The sequence below is a fragment of the Protopterus annectens genome, chromosome 13.part0 (genome assembly GCF_019279795.1).
Source record: "Protopterus annectens isolate FY-2018-M chromosome 13.part0, PAN1.0, whole genome shotgun sequence".
In the NCBI taxonomy this organism is placed as follows: domain Eukaryota; kingdom Metazoa; phylum Chordata; order Ceratodontiformes; family Protopteridae; genus Protopterus; species Protopterus annectens.
The window spans coordinates 112,404,554-112,428,339 of NC_056747.1; positions in this window are offsets into that span (position 1 = coordinate 112,404,554).

Genomic DNA, 23,786 nt, shown 5'->3' on the forward strand with positions numbered 1-23,786 from the left:
CTAAAAAAATTAACAGCAATTTCCAAAACAAGGAACAGTGCACATTGCTTTACTGAAAAATATTGAAATGAAGGAAAAACCAGGATCCTTTTGTAGGGAGCCAAGCCCATCTCCTAGTGAAGCATATTGGATTGTAGCAACTATGTACCTGGAATCTTTAGTTGTATGACAGCATACATCAAAGGGGAGGGAAGATCATGTAACATTGTTATTATGATTACCCCTTACTTTCTGTGCGTAGAGATACTATTTACTTAGCAGCTTTTAGAAGGAACTTCTGTATGAGACGAGGAACATTTGGTTTGTGTTGGATACTTTGAACAGCAGATTGATAATATTGTTTTCTGCATCAGATTACTGTAAATTTAAAGGAGCAACCATTTTGTGGCTTGCTGGTGTTTGCCCTTTCTGTGCAGTTGTGTAACAATAGAGTCAATATTTTATTTGAAGGTGGAATAAAGGGAGCTTTCTCCCCCTCAGAAATGTTTCTATTTAAGTTACTTTTTTACTTTTTTTTTGTTATTGGATGACATTAATTTGTGTATGTGCTATGACTGATGTGTTTAACTATACAGGATATGATGATCTGTCTTTCTCACACTGGCAAAGGTTTTCACCCTGTATCCCCCTATTTTGGAGGCTGCCCCCCAAATAACTGTACTTAATTATTCCAACTCTGAAACTACATGATCTCATGGATGACAGCGTAACTCCATCAGATTAGTTTGTTCTGTTGTAATAAAACAGAAAACCTTGCCCCAAGACTCTTTAATATATTTAAGCAAAGGAGAACAGATTTAGTAATGCACCTCACATGAGAGGTGCAGAAGAGCTTTGCCCCTGAGAAAAATGCTAATGTCTATTTTCCTTTATAGATACTTATTCCTTTCAGATATATCCATGAAGTAATTACTTTTGTAGCACAGTCTAAGTCCAAAAGCATCCAAGTCAATTTAGTACAAGTGCCTTCAATAAAACTGCAGCAATGTCATATGTTAGTGAGTCATGTCTTGAATAAAACTCCCTTAATGTCATAACGCAAAGAGTCGTGCCTTCAAAAAATGCATTAATCTCATAACTTTGACCATCACTTCTTCAATACGACTGCAGTAATGTCATAACCTAGAGAGCTGTGGCTTTAATAAAACTGCATTAACTCATTGCATACAAGTGAGGCCTCCAGGTACATTTGCAGTTAACTCCTACTGATGCCTCTAGATGTCAAATATTACTTGTTCAGATTTGCATCAGTAATTCTAGAACCATGCTATGTACAAGGTTTTAAAAGATTTCATCTTAAAGCTTATACAATGGCAAAGTCAATTGCATTAATATTTGACCTCTGTCTAGTGCAGGTAAATATATATTAACTGTTGTTTTTATGATATTAATTTATACAGATATAAATTTCATGTTTTTCTAAATATCTCAACAACCAAGTAACACAAAATTCCTTACCCTCATATGAAAGCTCTCAGCTAGATGAATAAAATGCTGCTGACATTATGCGTGTAACTTGAAAGGTTGCTGAGATATTGTAAGTTGTTTACAAAATATTACAAGTGTAATAGTTAAGCAATAACCCACAGATGGGTGTGGGTAATGCTGGATTTACCCACAGTTGGTGTGGTTTGATCATGAGGGTGAAGCCCGAGTGACCAAACAAAGGCAACCGTGGCTAAATCCAGCATTGCCCACACCCAGCTGTGGATTATTGCTATTATACAGTGACATTATTTAAGAAAAAAATACTTACGTTTCTTAAATAATGTCTTTGTATAATGCCTCTGTGCTGCCCTTCCGCGTTTTGAATGTATCCTGTGGCTGTTTTGATGTACTGCGCATGCGTATGGGACTTGTGTCCCAACGCTTACGCAGTACATTGGTGCTGTGCAACTATTGCAATAGAGAAAGGAAGATCTCCATTGCTTCTTTTTTGTTTTTTTTTTTTAAACAAAAAGGAAATGGGGAGACTTTTCACCTTGGGGAGATTCAGGACAGACAAAATAAAAGGATAATCAGGTACGTTTTGCAGAACTTACCGGATGATCCTTTTATTTTTGCCTGCGCCATCTCCCTCCGTTGGTTTAAGTCTTCTGGTTTCTTATTATAGTAAAAAAATAAAGTAAAAAAAAAAAGTGAGGTATACTAACATGAAAAAGTCTGGGTGACCAGACTTTTTCCCGTTAATATACTCTCTGATTTACAATGGGCACGTTGGTTGGACTGGCCAATCAGCGTGCTTGTTTTTGAATATTTTAGGCCGTTCTTTGTATAATTACTGTGCTTACTGTGACTTATAAAATTCAGTTTAAGACCTAAAACATACAGAATACTACCACTATAAAAATAGTTTGTACTAACAGTTTGCCATTTACACTTTTCATAATCACTATGGTTCCAGAGATATGAACATTTGTTTGAAATGTGAGGACATAATTTGATTCTGTCAAAAGGCTTAGGCTCCGTCCATTGGAAGTTACAGTGCAAACTTCCTGATCTCCATTGGAGTGAATGTCATAACGAGGGTCATGCCTTCAGTAAAACTGCATTAATGCGATAACTTAGAGAGTCATGCCTTGATTAAAACTGCAGCAATCTCATAATTTAGAGAGTCATGCCTTGAGTAAAACTGCATTAATGTCATAACTTTGAAAGTCATGCCTTGAATAAAACTGCAGCAACATCATAACTTAGAGAGCCATGACTTGAGAGTAAAACTGAAGAAATATTATAATTTATAGTCATGCCTTGAATAAGTCTGCAGAATGTTATAACTAAGTGAGTCATGTCTTGACTAAAACTGCATTAATGTCATAACTTAGAGTTATACCTTTAATAAAACTGCAGTAATGTGTAAACCTAGAGAGTCATACCTTCAATAAAACTGCAGTAATGTGTAAAGTTGGAGAGCCATGCCTTCAATAAAACTACAGTAAAGTTATAACTTAAGAGAGTCATACCTTTAATAAAACTGCAGTAATGTGTAAACCTAGAGAATCATGCCTTCAATAAAACTACACTAATGTGTAAACCTGGAGAATCGTGCCTTCAATAAAACTACACTAATGTGTAAACTTAGAGTCATGCCTTCAATAAAACTGCAGTAATGTCTACACTTAGTGTCATGCCTTGAATAAAGCCGCATTAATGTCATAGCTTAGAGAATTATGCCTTGAGTAAAACTGAAGTAATATCATAACTTACTGTTTCAATATAACAGAGTACTCCCAAATATAACAAACAAGCATCTAAAGTGTAATTTATGTCTACTCAAATGTCCTTATGTCTCACACAGATAACATAAGTAGGTTGTCCATATTAAACTTCATGCATGGCGTTGCCACAGCTTATTTATTTTATTTCTTAACTGGGTAATTAAATTGGTCCCGGACCCTTTTCAGAGACAATATGGGCCAGAGCCACATGTAATAGTTACAACTAATACAGGTGTGATATAAAAAGTAATAGCAGATGTCATGATAACAAAGTTTATTGCACACCAAACCAAATATTACAGTAGAAACGATGATAAAATAAAACAATGAATGACATTCAGTAGAGCACTGTAAACCATTACATTAAGTTGGGACGAAGATGATGTAATTTTTGTAAGCCATTTTCCTTGAAGTGCTAAGATGCGAAGAAGTCCATGGGGTACTTTTTTTTCTTAAAGTTCACTAAATTTTGCTTACTCCTGCTGTTTTCAGACAGGCCGTATCAACTTGCAGATGTAGTCTTTCTGAATGTGCTGTTCTCCCCAATTTTCAGGCAAAAGTATGCCTCCTAAGGATAAGGCTTCCTTCATTAACAGAATGTGTAGGGTAGTGACAGGTTGAGATAGTCAACACCTGTGCTAGAGGATGAGAGTGCTAACAGGTGAGTACATTTAGTAGTATAGTGGGTAACAAACTGACAGGCAGCCATCTTATCATTTGCAAGGATAATAACAGGTGAGTACATTTAGTAGTATAGTGGGTAACAAACTGACAGGCAGCCATCTTATCATTTGTAAAGATAATAACAGGTGAGTACATTTAGTAGTGTAGTGGGTAACAAAGTGACAGGCAGCCATCTTATCATTTGCAAGGATAATAACAGGTGAGTACATTTAGTAGTATAGTGGGTAACAAAGTGACAGGCAGCCATCTTATCATTTGCAAGGATAATAACAGGTGAGTACATTTAGTAGTGTTGTGGGTAACAAAGTGACAGGTAGCCATCTTATCATTTGCAAGGATAAATACTAATGTCCTCATACATCTGATAAAGAAACATGTCTGCCATTGTCTACAGAAAGTTGTGTTGTCTGCTGAATGAAAGTCGAGAAGAGGTAGTCTATATTCAAGTCAAGACAGGAGAATATTCATTTCATTTCACCACTATATTCAGAAGTCATGTGATTGTACAGCATACTCTGAGTTCTGTAGCACTTTACAGTGCGTTATATTTGTTTGACAGCAGAGGAAGACACTAAACCTATTCAGTCTGCCCTTTAAGTGTATTTAACATTCTACCTCCCGCCCTACTGTCCATACCCTTTGCCCCTTTTTCCAGCCATCTCATGACTTCTGGAATGCTTTTTGCCTTTCCACCACCTATTCTCATACTTCTTGACATGACTCTACGACCCTCCCTGTGAAAAACTACTTCCAGACATCCAAGGATTAGTTAATCCTTATGAACTACTGCCTTTACTCCCTCATTCCCACTTTGTTCTTCATGGCCCCTTCAGTCTCCCTGACGTAATCTTGTGCACCAATATAATACTCCCCATTTCTTCTGATCCTAATTTGGAAGAGCGCTGCATCCTGTAGTCTGTGGTCATACCTCTTCTTCTCCATCCCACATACATTTCTAGAGGCTTTCCTCTGGATTAATACAAACAACATATTGAAACCCTTTTTTTCCTCCATCATCTATGGCTGCACCTATTCCTGTGTCATCAACAAAGAGGCTGATCCTATTGTCTCTTCCGTCAGATATACTAGAGACCAAACACACTGAGATCTAAGACAGACTCCTTCCATAATTCATGTGTCTCACCAGAGGTAGAACAAATCAATTGAAAAAACAAATTGCTGTACTACACTTGTATGAGTTCAGTGGTTTTCTTTTTTTCAATCACTTTCTTAGTTACTGACATCATCCTTGTCTTCAAAACCTCCATGTTCTACCATTCAGTTATGTATCTGCCTGGTTCCTCACTACTGATCTTACCTCTAATTCCTCCATTTTTCCTTTTAGCCATCTGTGTGAGACTAAGTCAAAGACCTTATTGAAGTCTTGGTAGATTATGCCTACTGGTATTCCCCTGTCAAGTTTACCTGTTTCCCTGCCACAAATCTAGACTGACAGTTCCTTTAGGCCATGAACTCATGTTTCTTGCTGCCCTGGAGATTACTGTCATCTAGAAAAGCTCCCTACCTTATCTTCAAGATTCTCTTCCTGACTTTGCCTGTTACTACTGCTGAGCTAACAGACCTGGCGTTCCCATTATTTTTCCTGCTCCCCCTTGCACAGTGTACAACACTTACTGCATTCTGGTACTTTGGCACTGCACTAGACAGTGATCCGTTTAAAGTGTCCATAACCTGTACGTTGGACAAATTGCTATGCACTCTGGGATGCTGCCAACCTGGTCTTTCTGCATTATCCACTTTAACCTCACTAACAGCAGCCAATTCTCTTTAAAACTTCCCCCTCTCTATCTGTTGTTTGTCCACTCTTCTCCATATACCATTCTGCCCCCCATAGCATGGCAACCTCCGCTTCCCTTCCTTACTGGAGATTAAAATAAAATATGAATTCAGTGCTTCTGCTTTTTGCCAGTCATCTATGATCTCCCTCTCAGCTTGGCCAGTTCTGCTCCTCCTGTCGTCCTTTTCGCTATGTGCATATAAAAGCCGTTGCTTTGTTTCTTCATTCCTCCTGGTAATCTCTTATCAAACTTTTCATTTTTTTAGTCTCACCACAGTTGTTTCCCTTCTGCTAACTGCCTTGCATTCTACCTGTTGCAGTTCCTGTAGGCCCCATCGTAAGCCCTAATCGCTAACCTCACATCCGTATGTGAGCAGATTGGCCTGTTTCTCTTTTTGCCTGCTCCTGCCATCCTTATCAGTACTTGTGAGTATTCCATCCCTACCACATTCATATAGCTTCTTTGCTACTAACTTTGCTCAGTCTCCTAATTTATACTTGACTCGGTCCACAAGCACAGCACAGCTAATGCACCCTTCTTAAACCCCATACTATACTTTTTGGTCTTACCTATTGTTTCAATCTCTATTTCAATATGCAGCTTAAATATAAAACTGGAATTAAACTAAATGCCTAGATCTTTAAAAGTTAGCATCTATTTTATATAATGCCTTCTAAGCCCTTAACAACCAAAGATTTTGCCAAAGCCATTTTGTGGTATTCCACACACCAAGGGTGCTGACTTATAGTTAAGAATAAGTCAGTTTAGCTTGAGCCATGAGTAAGTGTTGTCAAAATGATCTGCCTTCTATCATCAGAATAAGGCTGTTACCATATAACATGCTTTTGTGCCTGCATGAACTCCAAAAGCAGCTCGTTAAAGAACACAGAGAGGGGCGCATACCTCCCCAAACTGACCCTTGAGAAACTCATGCATAAACTTCAACTGTGAAAGATTATCACACACACACACACATGTATATATACATGCATTTCACTGTAAGTATAATTTCCATACATATTTCTTAGCTGTTGTTTCTTAAACTGATCTTGCAAGATACTCTGCTCCTTAGCATGTGTAATTTGTTCATTCGGTTCTACAGTTACATTTTCTTTCTTTTATTAATTCTTTGTACAACTTGATGTGCACAAAAGTGAACAGACTGTTGATTGTTTTCATTTCTGAGTCAGTCATCTTGCTAAATAACTCATCCCCAATAAAATGGGCAATATATAAAAATGTTCTCTATGATTTATGTTTCAGTATGACCTTTGAAGTTGATCCAAAGAAGGAATTCTTCACTAGTGTTCACAATGTGAGTATCCATTCAAAACATAAAATAATTCATAAACAAACTATTACTAAACAACAGTGCTCAGTCTGTGTATAACTGAGTGACTGATGTCTTTTTCAGTAGGTCACTCTAAAGGTATGCAATTAGCAATGCAACATGGTACAGTGCAATATTTAAGTGAAAAAAAAAGTATGTCAGATGACAGATTTTTTCAAATAGAATGGCATAAGAGGCCACCAGTATATGGCCTGACTTATGTGTCCCTTAAGATAATAGTTGTAGTTTCTGGCTGATGCCTGGATTCACATGTCTGTTGCTTTATTTTGTGTTATTACAGAAATTACATAATGGATTTTCTCTAATCTACTGCCCAAACATACACACACACACACACACACACACACACACACACACACACACACACACACACACACACACACAAACACAATCTTCCCACAACTGCAGATCTGATGCCATCAGGCTGGTTAACCTTTTCTCTCTTCCAGCTTGCTGTGTGACAGAGCTGTTTTGCTTTGTAATGGTTTGTTGAATGACTACAGTAAATTTTCTGCTGTTTTGCAAGGGACTTAACTGCAGGCTTAAACCTGAACCTGAGCCTGTGATTCAGCTCATCTCTCCCTAAGCTGAAAAATGACAGAAGTAAATATAGGTAGATCTAGCAGAATAAAGGAAGGATATCAATTAATGGAACCACAATTATGAACACTGGTCCATCTGCCTTTGTTTCTTGGTTACTTGGGAAGTACTTGACTTGATTCTTGAAATGGATTTCTGTTTTCTTAAGCACAATCAAAACTTTTCCAGATATTTTAGATGGATTAAAAATAAACAGCAAGAGACATGGGGTTATTGAATTTATTCTTTTGACCTGTCTCAGAACTGTAAAATACATACCTGGATACAAACAGGCCAGAAGTGGCATGATGTGAAATTATGCTCTTGGTGGGTCACAGAAATTCTAACTCAGGGCTGTATAAAAAGAGACCCTACTCAGCTTATGTACAGTTTTGTGACTTCTCTGAATCCCTCCGGATATAAAATGATATTTGGTCAGGGCTACAACTCTCTTTGTAGAGGGCTATATGAAACTGCATGGGCTGTGATGCTTTTTTCAGAGAAGGCAAAGACATTCAGAATGCGGAGGTCAGTAAATTAGCCTAGTCACTAAGCTCAGCAATCCCTATCCAATCAAATCTGTAGATTCATATCATTATCCCTTCCCCCAAAGATAACACTATTGCTCAATCCTAATTACAGCAAATGGCTTTCCATAAGTGAAAGATGCACACATCTCCTACCCCGCCTAATCCACAATCTCTTATACAAGTCCCTTTCATTAACTTCTGCAGTTAACTCTCTCAGAGAACTACAACCTGCAACCTTACATCACAATCCTCTCTTTCCTTCTTTCCAGACCACTTACAAGTCTCCGCTCCACTGCTCACAGCTTTTCACTATAAGTACCCCAGACATGGGAATCACTTCCAGAAAAGCTAAGAGGCAGCACCTCCTTCCCCAGTTTGACATCAACTCAAGACGCTTTAACACACAAGATCTGTTTGTAAGTACTTTTGAAGTTGTTACTGTACTATGCTCACCTCATAACTTAACACTAAGACATCCATGCCAGATTACCCCCCTCTCTTTCTCCTCTCTCTAACCTATAGTGTCCTCCAGACTATCTCTCCACTCTGCTCACAGCCACCTTCCTACACTCACATCACCCACCACCCCTGTATTGTACCCAGCACCCCCTATTGTAAACACACTCCTCTGCTTGTTGTACACCATCCACTGTATCATCCTATCATTATAACCCAAATTAACCTACAGTAACTCTGTAAATGCAGTTGTATACTCCTTGATATTTGATAGATTCCTGTGTTGTTAGATATCTTCATGTTGTTATAATGATTTTTGCAAGCTGGATATTATATTAGATAGACTGCCACTGTTACACAGACATCTGTAATGCTGTTAAAACATTTTTACATACTAAATATCATATATGTTTTCTTCATCTTTTCTGTAAACTGCCTATTTTTTTTCTACTTCTATTCTATACTTGTTTTCCCAGACTGAGTAGGAAATGGTCCACCCTGATCAAGATTCTCCTCAAGTCAACAAATGATAAATAAACTAAAATAAAATAATATTACTAAAGAGGATGATTTAATAAATTGCTACTAAAAAGATAAACAAATAAATAAACAAAACGATGTTTTCAAGTATAACGTTACATGTCCATTAATATATTTTCCCTTTGTTGATCAGGTATTTTCTACAAGCTAATGGCCACTTTTCAGGGGACACCTGTGGTGACATTTACATTAGTAGGGTCAGGGAACTTCCCCTATTCTTTTTGATAAGTGCTGTAGGATTATTTACATCCACCTGAGCTACCACCAACTTAAGCTAATGGGACCTGACTTTAACATTTTATCTGAAGGATGGCAGACTCAAGAGTGCAACATGGCTTAATGTTAAACTGCAGTGTCAGCTATCTAATAGTCTGCAATGGGAATAGAACACATATCTTTCTGGTCTTCCAGCGCCAATGGTGAGTGTGCTACTTTTTGTGCCACTGACACTGCATTTAAACTGGTTGGATCGTGACATCTCACTCTTTTATTCATCCCTGCATACTGTATATATATATATATATATATATATATATATATATATATATATATATATATATATATATTTATATATATATCTACTTCACATAATCGAACATCCAAATGTTTGACTTTCATATGGCCGAGACCATATGCTCAAACATTTGAATGTTCAACAATGTGAAAAAAAATAAAGAAAGAAACAAAAAAAAAAATACTAAACAGTGCAAGCAGGGGGGAAAGCCTCCTGCACTCCCCCCCCCACACAATTTAAATATACCAACTCTGAGATTGCACTACATTACGGTAAAAGCAAATCTTCCCGTTCCAAGCTCTATGGAGATCCCCATTCAGACTGTTTGAACTTTTAAAAGTTCAATCATATGGTCTTGGCCATATGAAAGCTGAACTTTTAAAAGTTCGACCATCTGAAAAAGACCCATATACATATATATATATATATATATATATATATATATATATATATATATATATCTATATATGTCCCCTTCCTATGGTCGACTGGCCAAGACCATATGATCGAATTTTGAAAACAACCATGGGTAACCGCTATCTCCGCACAGTACGGAATGGGAAAATTTCCCACTTCCACACTGTAGTGCGATCTCAGAGTTGGTATATTTAAGTTACGGGGGGTGTGGGGGGCAGAGCCCCCTGCTAAAAGTTTAAGGTAAGTGTTTGTTGTGTGTTTATGTTTACTTTACATAGTCGGCATTCTAAAAGTCGATCATATGGTCTCGGCCATATGAAAGTCGACTTTCTGAAATGTCGACCATGTAAAGTAGACATATATATATATATATATATATATATATATATATATATATATATATATATATATACATATGTATGTATGTATGTGGGCCTATCTTGTATCAATGAAAGCACATTTCAATGAATCCAAGTTGGGTGACTCCACTTCTCCAAAATACCGTTAAATCGAAAGCATGGACTGCCAAAATCCTTTCCCTGTGAAAGGAACCACTAGGCCACCATAAAAAAACCCTAAACAGACCAAATCTAAACCCACCCAAGTGGGCAGCTTTGCCTCCCCATACCCCCTTACTTAAATACACAAAGTCCAAGATCACACTACACTGAAGAAAGGGCAAAGTTCACCATGATGGCCAAGTGGTTCCTTTCACAGGGAAAGGATTTCAGCAGTCCATGCTTTCGATTTAACAGCGTTTCGGAGAAGTGGAGTCACCCAACTTGGATTCATTGAAATATATATATATATATATATATATATATATATATATATATTTATATATCATTACCAGAACAATGAAAATTAATGTATAAATATGCATACGTCATTAAAAATTCTTTTTGATATTACTACAGACATAAAATGAATGCCTTGTGGAACACATACAGACACAGACCATAACTAATTCAGAAATTAATGAGAAATTAATTCTAAATGCAACATCGAGTCATTTCTATTGGTCTAGAGAATATTCAGTTTAAATGTATGTCTCAGAAAAACTCAACTGAATTAATCTTAATTAAGGGGAGTAGGTTTAAAGTTGTGGTTTAGTCTACCTCTAAAATGAAACTTTACAAATTATACTGAAATTACACTTGTGATCTCTTTTTATAAATGAATGGAAATCAAAATTCTGAGGAACAGCCCAAAGCAGGCTGCGCTGCAGTAGGGACAGTCCAGCTGTAAAATTATGATTAAAATGACGTGGACTTGACTTGAAAAGGACCAGTAACAATTAAGTACAGCTGTGGTTCCTTGAAACTAACAAGTGACATGATCTCTATTCAGATGTGACATGCACTATTTTGAGCTTGGGGACAGACCCAGACATAGTTTCTGATAAACTGAAGTTGCATTATGAAAATCAGCAAACTGACACATATAGCTTTTATTTCACTAGTGTCACATGCATTCCTATCTGAAGTATCAGTTTGATTTTACTGATTCGAAATGGTTTGTGAAGTGACATCTGGTATGAATCAAATTACTTATGAAAACCTCAGTAAACATCAAACCTTTCTACAATGCAATTGTTTTCCTGTTTAATACAATGCACAGCTAGAATTTAAGATGAATAATTAATAAGAATTACAAGCAGATGTAAAATATTAGTTCATTTGACTTTTTCCAAAAACTGAATAGGAACATTGTCATTGTGTATTTTAACATATTTTTTTCCTTGAAAGCTCCATGTAATTACACAATTCTATAAATCAATTACTGCAAATTGTTTTTTATAAAATACCCAGAAAATGAGCAATACATCAACTTATTGCCCTATTTCTTTTTGAAGTGACATCCTTTGCCCAATACCATGGCCTTCTGTTTATTTATCTTATTAAATCACATTTTAAACAGTAGCATAGGTACACATACACTGATAGAAAAGGAAACAAACCACAGTAACATTTTTTCATAATTGCTTTAATTCAGTATACATTCACGTTTTCTTTTTAACAGTTATCATTCACTCCAACATTACATAAATTGTTCATTTCTTGCCTTTCCTTAAACAACCTACCATGGCTTATTATCGATGACTTAAGTCTTACAATAGTGGTCTAACAGAAGTTTATAAAATAATTAGCATATACGCATTGTACCCTGCACAGTGCTATGAGGTCTCATTGCTCTCTACCCACAAATTCACTGACCAGATTTAGCAAAGTGAATGCATTCTAAGTAATATACAATAAGTCGTTGTTAGTTACATTTTTGTAAAATGGGGAAACAGGGACACATCAGCTGGAAATGTTATCACTTTTAAGACTTTTTAAGATTTTTTAGTAAATATAATTTTTATTAACATGCAAAGACTAACAAAGTAAGCAGCTATTAAATACTTATGCTGGCATATAATAAGATGTGCATAAAAAGCTGCACAATCAGGTAAGATAGTGTACTATGGTAATCCCTGAACAATTGCAATTCCACACCATTACGTGCATACAATGGAGGTAAATGCTTATGGCTCAATGCAGTGCTGACTCAGATTTTCATAGGGCATAGTAGGATATGAGTTGTACACTGTATTTTCTACACGTGGAGGATGGTGTACTGGGGACACCACCAGGCAACAAGGCCAGCTCATCCAGTGTTACTATGTTGGATAGAGAACCTCTGAAGATATGTAAGAACACACCAACAGCTTCCAAATAATTGCAACATTGTTATATCCATTATCCAATCACTCTATGTATCTACCTTTTAACGTTGATATTGTTTACTGGAGTTTTTATATTCTGTTTGTCACCTTTCTAGCTACAGAATGCACTTTGAATGTTTCTCTCTCACTGACTCTGTCCCTACCCAACATATTAATTAGTGGTATAACAGGGGGTAAGAATATGGTTTTCTGACCCCTTGATTACCAGTACAGGCAACTACATTCCTTGACAGATAAAGTGTTATTCCATGATAGTTATAGGTTCATAGATTCATAGTATAGGCTAGCTGACCTTGTGGGCCTTTTTAAGCCTAGCCACTTTCCCTTTTTGTGCTCAAATTAATCTACCCCATTTCTTTACAGATTAGCCTTACCTATCTTTTGGTTGATAATTACATATAACCCCTAATGAGAATAAATAGGATCATACCATAGATAATTTGAGGGGACCCATAAGGTATCTGGATCTGCTTCTGCATGGGATAATGCATTTAGGAGCTGCCTCTGTCCATTAGTAGTACTGGGGCAGTCCTTTTTCTGTTTCCCTTCCATACATTCAAGTTACACTTGAAAATGGACAGAGATGAACTTTGATGTATGTAGATAGGGAGACTGTGCCAGAGCAGTGGTATAGTCGGTGATATATACCTGTCCCTCCAAACCATTCTGTTGTTGTTGTTGCAGAAGAGGTTTAGATCCCTAGACAGAGCATTGTTGTTTGACTTGCTGATGTGCAGTAAATCCATCAGTACTGGATTGGAGGATGCCTTGCATGGCAGACACAGGTTCATAGGTAGGTACTAGGCTATTGGCCCTAGGGCCTATATAAGCCTAGCCAAAAATGTACCCTGGCTTTCGCCACCCAAGAAAATTATTTTCCTGTGTCCCTGTCGAGCAGAGCCACAGAAGTGATCCCCGGGGTGAATTTCCTATCTCCCTTCCAATCATCAATATTCTTCTTGAAGAGTGCTAATGAGGAGCTCTGTTTGATATAGATAGGTAGTCTGTTCCAGAATATGGGAAGTCTCTAGGACAGGAATCTATCCCTCCAGCATGTTCTGTTTATTGTGATGACAAGGTTTAGATCCCTAGAGCATGTAGCTTGCAGGGATTGGGATTTCTTTAAGTGGAGCATGTCCAACAGCTCTGGGTTTGACATAGCTTTGTATGTTAGGCAGAGATCGCCTCTGAGTAGGCAATATGTGACAGAATAAAGCTGGAGTTTTTAGAGACGGTCTGCGTAGGGCATCTGTTTGAGGCCAGTAATCCTCTTTGTGAGGTATTTCTGTGGCCTTTCCAGTTGTTGTAGATGTCTTGTGAGGCACATACCAAAAGGGGCGCTGTACTCTATAATGGGTCTAATGAGTGATGAGTAGAGGGGAACAATGACCTCTTTTTGTCTGGATGAGAAACCTTTTGTGATGAGGTGAGCCACGTAGAAGGATTTCCTGACCACTTTGGTGATGTGATTATCAAAGGATGTAATGAGTTTAATAGGGGATACTGTCCAAGCATCCCTTTATTTATTTTATTCTATTTTATGATATTTGTTCTACTATACCTTAGAATGGGCATTCTAACCTTTACATGCCGCAACATGGCTTTATCCGGATAGTAGAATGCGCCATGTTATAATTTATGTGTGAACTTATTTGTACGTGATTGACATTAGGCTTTTGTAATTTCAGGAAATGACGTGATTTTAGGATGTGATGTGTTTTTATAAAAGGGAGTAATGAGAGTTTTTAAATTTGTTAACGTCTGATGAAGCGACCTCTGAGTCGCGAAAGCGCTTACGTTTCATTAAAGGAGTTTTTAGAAGCCAATCGTTCATCTATTTTATACATGCTTTAGAGTGACTGCTTTGACCGTTTTTGCTATCACTGTTGGAGCCGGAATATTTGGAGTTGAAACTACTTCTGTTTGCCGTGCAGTTGGTATCCGCTTGTGTTTGGGAGCTTATATCTACTATAGAATATGACCTATCCAAATGTGTTTTGATCTTAAAACATATTATATTTGGTGGGGGGGGGTGAGGAATGCCCCTCTTGTTGCATCAGGGTCCACACATTCAATAGAGTTTAGTATAAACATATTTTAGCAAATTCATTCTCTGTATTATTTTCTCAAATAGTGTTTTATTATACTCTCATGCACCTACAACAAGTGCCACTCACCCCTTCTCCAGCCTGTATCACTGGAGCAAACTCAGACCTGGGTTGTACATACATATACCTCATATATCCCATAATGCATCCCTGACACCAAGAAAGTATAAGCAGTTTGCTTTCTGAACTGGTGAGCTTTACTCTACATTTGTTGTGCAGTAACACAGAGGGACTGAAAGACATACTGCCAGCTATCAGAAGGGTTATACTACAGCAACTGCCACAGTATTACAAGGGTTAATACTGTGGCAGCTGCCAATTATCACAAGGGTTATACTGTGGCAGCTGCCTACTATCCACAAGGGTTATACTGTGGCAGCTGCCAGCTATCCACAAGAGTTATATTGTGGCAGCTGCCTACTACCATAAAGGTTATACTGTGGTAGCTGCCAACTATCACACAGGTTATACTGTGGCAGCTGTCTACTACCACAATGGTTATACTGTGGCAGCTGTCTACTACCACAAGGGTTATCCTGTGGCAGCTGCCAACTATCACAAGGGTTATACTGCAGCAACTCTCAACTATCAAATGGGTTATACTGTGGCAGCTGCCAACTATCATTCAGGGTATACTGTGGCAGCTGCCAACTATCACAAGGGTTATACTATGGCAGCTGCCAACTATCACATGGGTTATACTGTGGCAGCTGCCAACTATCACAAGGGTTATACTATGGCAGCTGCCAACTATCACATGGGTTATACTGTGGCAGCTGTCTACTACCACAAGGGTTATACTGTGGCAGCTGTTTGCTATCACAAGGGTTATAGTGTGGCAGCTGCCAGCTATCATATAGGTTATACTGTGGCAGCTGTCAACTATCACATGGGTTATACTGTGGCAACTGCCAACTATCACATGAGTTATACTGCGGCAACTGCCAACTATCACATGGGTTATAATGTGGCAGCTGCCAGATATCACATGGGTTATACTGTTGCAGCTGCCAGCTATCACAATGGTTATAGTGTGGCAGCCACCAACTATCACATGGATTATACTGTGGCAGCTGTCTACTACCCCAAGGGTTATACTGTGGCAGCTGTTTGCTCTCACAAGGGTTATAGTGTGGCAGCTGCCAGTTATCACATAGGTTATACTGTGACAGCTGCCAACTATTACATAGGTTATACTGTGGCAGCTGCCAACTATTACAAGGGTTATACTGTGGCAGCTTCCAGCTATCCACATGGGTTATACTGTGGCAGCTGCCAACTACAACAAGGGTTATACTGTGGCAGCTGTCAACCACCACAAGGGTTATACTGTGGCAGCTGCCAACTATTACAAGGGTTATACTGTGGCAGCTGACAGATATCCACATGGGTCATACTGTGGCAGTTCTCAGCTACAAGGGTTATACTGTGGCAGCTGCCAACCACCACAAGGGTTATACTGTGGCAGCTGCCAACTACCACATGGGTTATACTGTGGCAGCTGTCTACTACCACAAGGGTTATACTGTGGCAGCCATCTGCTCCTCTATACAGAAAGGCCAGCACTGGCTCTGTTCCATGCGTTGGTGGCCTCCACAATAGGTTCATCAGGAATTCTATCCACAGTTCAATGAACAGAAAGGGAGAGCTGATCAGACAGAAAAGTGTCAACCTGCCATTAAAACCAGTGTATCCCATTGTCCAACCTGAGCAGTAAGTGTTATGTGGAAACAATTTCAGGCAGTTTTTTTACTGTCATATATCTTAATTCTCTATGGTCAGTTAGGCTTCTTTTTAACTTTTTCTATAAAACATATTTCAAAAGTTCTAGAGTGTATTTATATGGATAGATTATTTGGAATTTAAAAAAATGGAGGATTAACATCTGCTGGACCTGTTTGCTTTTTATCTTAAAGGAGAACTGCACCCACAGACTCAAAAAACATGTTACTTCATCATGGTTTGGGGTTTCCTATATTTTAACACAACTCTGGGACTATTTACAAGTTTTTAAATATTTTTATACTTGATTTCTGAGTCAGACCACATGGGGTCTGGCATCTTGAAGTAATTCTGATTGTTTAGTCTGCCTCTAGGTATCCCACAATGCAGTGCTCGTCTGTAAAAAGTTACATCATGCAGACCTCTTTTTTCCTAAAGCTGCTGTCACTGCATTGATTTTACATGCATACACTGCTGTCTTTCAGACAGTTACTTTTCAGTAACATTTCATGTCGTTCAATGACTACTTAAAACACAAATAGTGCAAATGCTACAAACAGACTTTCAAAATGCTTTTTACTACTGCTTCTTTTTAGAATGGCTAAACTGTAGATTTTTTTTGTGAATCTTGAATTGTACTAGTTTGACTCATCTCACATTTCCCTTCACACCTAACGTTCCTAGCTGTCAAAGTGCTAAGGGTAATTTGAGCTGTTACCTGCTGTGATTGACAGCTCACAGCAGGAGACTTGACTCGTGTACTGTTTCCTTGTTCTAGCCTTTACTTTCTGTATGGGTAGGGGAAGGACCAGGGAGCTGTGACATCACAGCATGGGTGGGTGCTTAGGACAGTCATGGTTATGTCAGTTTGGGGAGGCAACTGGTCAGAAAACTACCTGTATTCAGTGGCCTTGATGAGATCAATGAATTGGAGACTTTTCAGGGCGGGATAAAAGTTATTTGAAAGTGAAACCACCACAGTAAAGTAAGGTACTGTTCTAGTGGAGAGAAACAGTCAATTTAAAATATGTTAAATGCTGTGTTGTTGTTTATTCATAGCAGGGACAATAAACAGGGAGAAAAAGGACCAATAACTTGAGCATTTAATAAGAGAATCCCGTTGTTGTCCTTTAATGAGCTTGTCTCTTGTGTCTCATTAATCATATTGCAATGACAATTCACCTCTACTGCAATGGACAGTCAACATTTTTGTAAGTCAAGTGTATGCTTTCTAACATTACATTGATTTTATCCATGTCTTTAAGAATGTACATATGGTTGTTATTATTATCAATTTATTTAAAACCGAGAATGCTGAGAGGCACAATAAGAAACACAAAGTTTCAGTGTTTCCATAGACCTACCCTAAATGGCTTTCTGTCATTTTAAGACCCCATCTGTTTGACAATCTCATGCAATCATGAGAAGGCATTTTTTGAAAGGGTACAATAAGGCAAGGATCACAGACCAGTCTATGGATCATTCAGGTTTACTCAAATCTGAGTGGTTTACCCGTAATGGTAGAGCATTATTGGGTCAGCATGGCAAAAAGTGCATAAAGCTGAAGGACTTGTGGGTTGTTTGGTAATTATTGCGATCAAACAATTTATTAAAAGAATGTAAACATGCATGCTAGCATTTATTGTTGTGATGTACTCCTTACGTTGAAACGATTCAGTGAGGGTACCTAGAATGGCAGTGTTTATGGAATGCTAGCATTTACTAATGTACTCATTTCCATCCACTAAAATTATTCAGTGAAGATATCTTGAAAAGCTGCTAGCGTTTACTCATATACTCGATCCCCTGCTGTGAAATGATTTAGTGCGGTGGTGGTGCTGCGGTAGCATTGTCGCCTCACAGTAAGACGTTGTCCTGTTTGATTCTCAGCTAGAGCTTCTTCTGTGTGGAGACGTGCATGAATGGGCGTACCTTTGTTGAAAGTTGTGCATCAGAGCTGGCAACTTGGCATGTAAAAATCTATTGCCAATCATTAGCAGACCGGAGTACCGCTGTGGCGACCCCTAACCGGGAAAAGCCGAAAGACACAACATCTAGAAAGGCTGTGTCTATTGTATGCTAACATTTACTGAGGTACTCAATTAATTTTGCTGAAATTATTCAGTGATGGTATCTCAAAAGTCGGTGTCTATTGTATGCTAGGTTTTGCTGATGTACTCATTCGATTCCTTCCATTGAAATGATCTTAGCAAAGAAAATCAGAGTGGTTTTAAATGCATTCTAATATTATAGTATAACAGCAGACCAACAAGTTTATCCTGAAAGCTGCAAAAATAAATATCCCTCCTGCTTGTCATTTCCTCATGATTCTAAAGAAGTTCATCTTCCACATCAGGTTAGGTGGGGACGGAAAGGTATGCTTAAGACTACAAATCTGTTTTCATGATTCTGTATACAATGTCAGCTGATATGAACAAATTATTTGTCTCAGCTGGCTACTGCATGTTCCAATGAATCGTCATCTTTACACATTAGCATCATTCTACATCGAATTATCTTATGTTGGAAAACAAAATAAAAGGTGAAACTTAGAGATCAGCTTACTATAGTAAAACAGAAACCATATTAGATATGTTATTAATGCAGGAGTTAATCAACTAATCAATTTGTCTATAATGGCCTTGTTAAAATTCGCATTAAAACACAACTCTCTGAAAAAGAAAGAGAAGCTGAAAAAGTTGGACGTTATGCAAAAATCTTTAAGCAAGTGAAAGAGTCTCTTGCTCTGTTTATTTCTTGTTAGCTGCATAAGTTCATAGTACTGAAATTGTGATTGGTAAAATTAAAATGCTGACCCCAGATGTAATGCACTCACTTAACTATTGGTGACCCCAACTAGCATTCAGTTTTCAAAGCCATCTGCATTCCAGACTCAAGTATGTATCGAAATTATTCAAGGTCGCAAACTATGTTCAGCATCTTGTAATCATTGCAATACAGTGGGGTATTCCCTCCTGCTCAAAGGACAGAAAATTGTTAACAGTGTACAGAAATGATGTCTGTAGCAGATTGTTGCTGTTGTTGCTTTTTAACTGTTTAGACCATACTGTCTCTTCACAACCTCAGAGTTTTTAGCACACTAGACCTGCCTGTCAACAATGACATTTTGGTTACAAATTCATATTCATTACTTCAGTAATGTCTGTCTATTTTAGTCTCAGCAGTTGGCACTGTGTGGTGAAATAACCCCTCAGATAAACCCATCACCCATCTTTGACCAGGCAGTCCTCCTTAAGAATACATCAGTGAGAAATTCACCCTTTGCCATGCTGCATAAGCTCTTGTTTGGGGAGGGTGAATAGGCAGGGTCTATATCATAAAGACAAAATGTGAAAAGAGACATCGACCAGAAATAATTGAAGCTGCAAAACCTTGAATGGCCACAATAGTGATTTTTTCCCAGGGAAAAAAAATCGCTGGGCCAACAAAAAAACCCAAACAAATCTAAGCACAGAATGAAGTGGGGGGGGGGCTTCATCCACCGCAGTCCCCAATGTGGGGGGCTGTGCCCCCCACCCCCCTACTTAAACATACCAACTCCTAGATTGCACTACAGTGGAGGAAATGGCAAAGTCCCGACAATGGCCAGCAATTTTTTGCCTGGGAAAAAAAAATCACATCACTGGTGTGGCCATTCGTGGTTTTGCAGCTTTGATTATTTGTGGTCGATGTAAGAGCATTCGCTCTTTTGACATTTCATCTTTATGATATAGAACTGAATAGGCATACTTCTTCACTACTGTGCTTTCCTAGTTGGATCTTCTGATATCCAGACCACTACTTAAACCTGCATTAGCGGGTTTGTATTCAGAGCTCCTCTCCCTTTGCCACTGAAATACGTGCATTCTTCCATGTTAAATGAAATGAGCAATGCTAAAAGTTTAACAGGTGCATTCATATAATATTTTTAAGAGTGTGTCTATCCCGTAACTGGAATACAACATTCCAGGGCATTCAATTCATAGTACATTAGTCATTCACAAGTGTTTAAGGGATCTGAGGTTTTCCATTATCATATGATACAATACACCTTCCTTCGCTTTGTTCTTTGATTATATAGCTATGCAAATTAAACAAAGATAACTGGCTGTTGTTTATCCCATACAGTAATGATATTACAGAAAACAATTACTTAGTTTAGATCTCCCTTAGAGGTTCAGCCACTATTATGAATTATTATAAATAAGCCATTTTCCAAGGTTTGTGTGTTATTGTTTATTATAAAGTAAGGTAGGTTAATTAAGCCACTTCAAAAGCTATCATTGGCTAACAGAACATCCCAGCAGGAGGTTATCTTGTTTAATTCCTTTTGAAATAATTATGACAGTAACTTGCATTATCAAAAATTAAATAAAATCAATAAATAACACAAAATAAATACAAGAATTTTAACTGGATAGTTCCTGATTTATGCAGTTGTGCATGTCATTAACTCTCTTATTTACCGAAACATCATCTTGGTCTCAGAAGTATATACAAGTCTTTCTTCTGCATTTCTAATGAAAGTGCACAATGCAGATTCTCACTTATCTGACAGGAATCTGAGTTATCTAAATGAAACAGAGTTTCCTGCCAGCAAATTTCCATTCCTTACCGTGTATCATAAAATTAAGTTTAAATTTGAAAATATTTATTTGTCCTTAGTAGATGTTAAAAGTTTGAAAAAAAAATCAGTAGCCACGTCCTCTTTGCCATTCAATAATATAATAATAGGAGTAGGTCATGGTAAGGATCACTGTCTACTGGCTTGAGAGTTTCATCCATTTTAGTGTTCACCTTCATGTACAAACCTAGCCAGTCATGAGAAAAGCTCACCATAATGCACAACTTCCAATGGAGTACTTCTTAAATAACTCCTTAGGAGATGTAATATTGAGTGTCATATCATATTTCTACCCATTACAAAAGTAATTCTCTCACATCATAATGCATGCCTTTCTATGCTCTGTTTTCTTAAATACTTAACTTTTTCAGAAAATCATATAGTTGGCCTTAGGTTAAGCACATCTTTGGCAATTTACTTTGTCTTTATTTTAAGACTAAATTTGATAAGAAACTTTGCCTATATGGCTTTGTGGAAGGTAAGGCTTTACTGATACATTTTACTAGAATAGCATTTCAGTTTCCCCAAGTCAGTTAATTAGTTTATATAGTAGTATTAGTTTATATATTATATGAATGTGTTGTTTTTTGTTAATCTTTTTGAACCCTTAATCACATATAGTCTAATTACTGCTAACCTATGGATAGACAAAGGCTGATTTCTCAAGCATCATTTGCTCAAATTTCAAGATACAGAGGACTGGAGCTCCTGCGTAGAAATCACTATCAGTGAGTTGTGCCAGCGTTGAAGCCATTTTTTTTGGGGGGGGGGTAATTCCCCTTTCTTTGAGTTAGTGGGATTGTGGAGTTGGCATATTTACGTTTTTTGGGTGGTGCAATACTTAGAAATGCATTTTTGCAGTCTTTTCTTTCAGGTAATGGAGTTTAGGGATTGCAGTCCTTGACAGGTTGTGCTCCAACCTGTCATAATGAAAGTTTCTGCAATTAATAGCTGAGGGTGCTCACAATATTTTCAGGAAATTTAAGCATCTTCTGAATTAAAGGTACAGATAGTCATAGAAGGATGTCTCATAAATCATTCCGTAAGGGAAAGTTAATTCCTGACCACCTGAAAAAGTGCTTGTTACCTCAACAGTGGCTCAGCAGTTAGAATGAATAAGACTGTTATTGTTGCAATGAACAATAAGAGGCTTAATGCCCTTTTGCCTAGAGTTCTCCATATATATATATATATATATATATATATATATATATATATATATATATAGACTTATATCCCCTATCTTATCTAATAAATGTAAACATTGTCTGAAACTCCAAACTACTTATTAGACCTGCCATATAACTGATATGGGTCCTCTGGATGTACTAGAGTACATTTGCAAATACCTTTATAATGATAGATTGTAGGTGTTGTATACCTGAATCTATAAAATGCACCTGATGCTGTATACCACTCCAAACTCCAGGAAATTGTCTCTATCTTTGGCCTTTCCTCTTGCGCTACTAGCTGGTTCTTTTATTATTTAACTAAAAGACTGTAAGTTCTATTGTTTATGGCATGCCTGGTGATGCTGGTGTCCCTCAGGATTCTGTACTGGGGTCCCTGTAGTTCAGTATATTTATTTATTTATTTATTTATTTAATTATGTATTGTTAATACTATGGTCAGCACTGTGAAAAACGAGAGAAAATACAATATGCTGATGACACTCATCTATTCCTTTAGCAGACTACTCAGTCAGCTAAGCCACAGGTTCAACACCTTTCATTGCCTACTCTCTACTTCATTTTATCTTAACAAAAGTAAAACTAAGGCTGCTGTTCTGACCCAAAATGTTAAAGGACTAAAACACTTACCTTTTGATTGTCCTTTAACTCACTCTAAGTAATCTTTCTATATTATCTTGCTTGACCTATCGTGAACTTACGAAGTTCAATTTGTGAATTTTCTAGGCTGCATCTTTGACAACTGACATGGGTTCAATAAACATGTACATGATCTTGTCACTTTGGTGAAACAAAAACCTGGCAAGTCCTACAAGTCCTAATCATTTCCTAGTGTCACTGCTTATTAATCTACTGCAAAAGCTCCTGTTTCAATCCCTTGTCTGTTCTACTCTGGTCATCTCCTCATAAGATTACAGCCTTCAATGCATCACAAGTTAGAGTAGGTACATAATAAAGCAGTTCACTTTGCTGCCAATCATCATAACAGAGTGCCATTATTTCATCTTCTTTCACAGTCTGAGTTACCCTGATAACAGTCATCGTCTCACCCAAATCCAGATACATTTTGCCTATAAATGTCTTTATTCTTGTGAATGTTCATACTTGCTTGGTATTATTACATGGAGACTAACCCCACAAGAATTCAGTCAGACTAGTCATTGTCCCCTTAACTCTTATCAAGTATATTAAGTCTCATTCCTTGGGATATATCCATGCATAAACAGACATAGAAAAAAGTACTTTAAAATGTCATTTTCAATCTGATTGGGGCCCTGCAGTTGTAAAGTACTTTAATTTAGCTTGCCTGTATGTTGACTGAAGTAT